This window comes from Arachis stenosperma, chromosome 6, assembly GCF_014773155.1.
Source record: "Arachis stenosperma cultivar V10309 chromosome 6, arast.V10309.gnm1.PFL2, whole genome shotgun sequence".
NCBI lineage: Eukaryota > Viridiplantae > Streptophyta > Magnoliopsida > Fabales > Fabaceae > Arachis > Arachis stenosperma.
This window is the reverse complement of record NC_080382.1, coordinates 122,864,663-122,867,197: the sequence shown is the minus strand read 5'-3', so window position 1 is coordinate 122,867,197 and position 2,535 is coordinate 122,864,663. Positions and strand designations below refer to the sequence as shown.

The window sequence follows — 2,535 nt, the reverse complement described above, 5'->3', positions numbered from 1 at the left end:
GACCTGACCGAATTCTTCAAAGAAGAAGAAGACATGGCAGTCGAAAACAACAACAATGCCAACAATGCAAGGAAGGTGCTGGGTGACTTTACTGCACCTACTCCCGACTTCTATGGGAGAAGCATCTCTATCCCTGCCATTGGAGCAAACAACTTTGAGCTTAAGCCTCAATTAGTTTCTCTAATGCAACAGAATTGCAAGTTCCATGGACTTCCAATGGAAGATCCTCATCAGTTTTTAGCTGAGTTCTTACAAATCTGTGACACAGTCAAGACTAATGGGGTTGACCCTGAGGTCTACAGACTGATGCTATTCCCTTTTGCTGTAAGAGACAAAGCTAGAATATGGTTGGACTCACAACCTAAAGATAGCCTGGACTCTTGGGAAAAGCTAGTCACTACCTTCTTGGCAAAGTTCTTTCCACCTCAAAAATGGAGTAAGCTTAGAGTGGAAGTCCAAACCTTCAGACAGAAGGATGGAGAATCCCTCTATGAAGCTTGGGAAAGATACAAACAATTAATCAGAAAATGTCCCTCAGACATGCTTTCTGAATGGAGCATCATAGGTATTTTCTATGATGGTCTCTCTGAACTATCCAAGATGTCTTTGGATAGCTCTGCTGGAGGATCTCTTCATCTGAAGAAGACGCCTACAGAGGCTCAGGAACTAATTGAGATGGTTGCAAATAACCAATTCATGTACACTTCTGAAAGGAATCCTATGAACAATGGGACAAGTCAGAAGAAAGGAGTTCTTGAGATTGATACTCTGAATGCCATACTGGCTCAGAATAAGATATTGACTCAACAAGTCAATTTGATTTCTCAAAGTCTGTCTGGAATGCAAAATGCACCTGGCAGTACTAAGGATGCTTCATCTGAGGAAGAAGCTTATGATCCTGAGAACCCTTCAATGGAAGAGGTGAATTACCTAGGAGAACCCTATGGAAACACCTATAATTCTTCATGGAGAAATCATCCAAATTTCTCATGGAAGGATCAACAGAGACCTCAACAAGGTTTCAACAACAATAATGGTGGAAGAAACAGGTTCAGCAATGGCAAGCCTTTTCCATCATCTTCTCAGCAACAGACAGAGAATTCTAAGCAGAACCCCTCTGACTTAGCAACCATGGTCTCTGATCTAATCAAAACCACTCAAAGTTTCATGACTGAAACAAGGTCCTCCATTAGAAATTTGGAGGCACAAGTGGGACAGCTGAGCAAGAAAGTTACTGAACTCCCTCCTAGTACTCTCCCAAGTAATACAGAAGAAAATCCAAAAGGAGAGTGCAAAGCCATAACCATGGCCGAATATGGAGAGGAAAGAGAGGAGGTGGACGCCACTGAGAAAGACCTCAATGGGCGTGCACCAACCTCCTATGAGTTCCCCAATGAGGAACCATGGGAATCTGAGGCTCAAAATGAGACCATAGAGATTCCATTGGACTTACTTCTGCCTTTCATGAGCTTTGATGAGTATTCTTCCTCTGAGGAGGATGAGTATGTCACTGAAGAGCAAGTTGCTAAATACCTTGGAGCAATCATGAAGCTAAATGACAAGTTATTTGGAAATGAGACTTGGGAAGATGAACCTCCCTTGCTCACCAAAGAGCTGGATGACTTGTCTAGGCAGAAATTACCTCAAAAGAGACAAGATCCTGGGAAGTTTTCCATACCTTGTACCATAGGCACCATGACCTTCAAGAAGGCCCTGTGTGACTTAGGGTCAAGTGTGAACCTCATGCCTCTCTCTGTAATGGAGAAGCTAGGGATCTTTGAGGTACAAGCTGCAAGAATCTCATTGGAGATGGCAGACAACTCAAGAAAACAAGCTCATGGACTTGTAGAGAATGTTTTGGTAAAAGTTGAAGACCATTACATCCCTACTGATTTCATAGTCCTAGAGACTGGGAAGTGCATGGATGAATCCATCATCCTTGGCAGACCCTTCCTAGCCACAGCAAAGGCTGTGATTGATGTTGATAGAGGTGAACTGATCATTCAAGTGAATGAAAAATCCTTGGTGTTTAAGGCTCAAGGATATCCCTCTGTTACCATGGAGAAGAAGCATGAAGAGCTTCTCTCAAATCAGAGACAAACAGAGCCCCCACAGTCAAACTCTAAGTTTGGTGTTGGGAGGCCACAACCAAACTCTAAGTTTGGTGTTGAACCCCCACATTCAAACTCTAAGTTTGGTGTTGGGAGGTTCCAACATTGCTCTGAGTATCTGTGAGGCTCCATGAGAGTCCTCTGTCAAGCTACTGACATTAAAGAAGCGCTTGTTGGGAGGCAACCCAATGATTATATTTTATCTATTTCCCTTTGTTATTTTATGTTTTTTGTAGGTTGATGATCATAAGAAGTCACAAAATCCATTGAAAAATCAAAAACAAAATGAAAAACAGGAAGAAAAACAGCACACCCTGGAGGAAGAACCCACTGGCGTTTAAACGCCAGTGAGGCTAGCAGTTGGGCGTTTAACGCCCAGTCTGGCACCATTCTGGGCGTTTAACGCCAGAAAGGGGCACCAGAC

The 2,535-nt window shown here is 43.1% G+C and overlaps 1 non-coding gene across 1 annotated transcript; it reads right to left on the bottom strand.

The window, feature by feature from the left end:
• Positions 1-438: 438 nt before the first annotated feature.
• Positions 439-546, bottom strand: LOC130937797 (small nucleolar RNA R71). Its single transcript, XR_009068996.1, has one exon. It is a non-coding gene; the product is annotated as a small nucleolar RNA R71 (small nucleolar RNA).
• Positions 547-2,535: the final 1,989 nt, after the last annotated feature.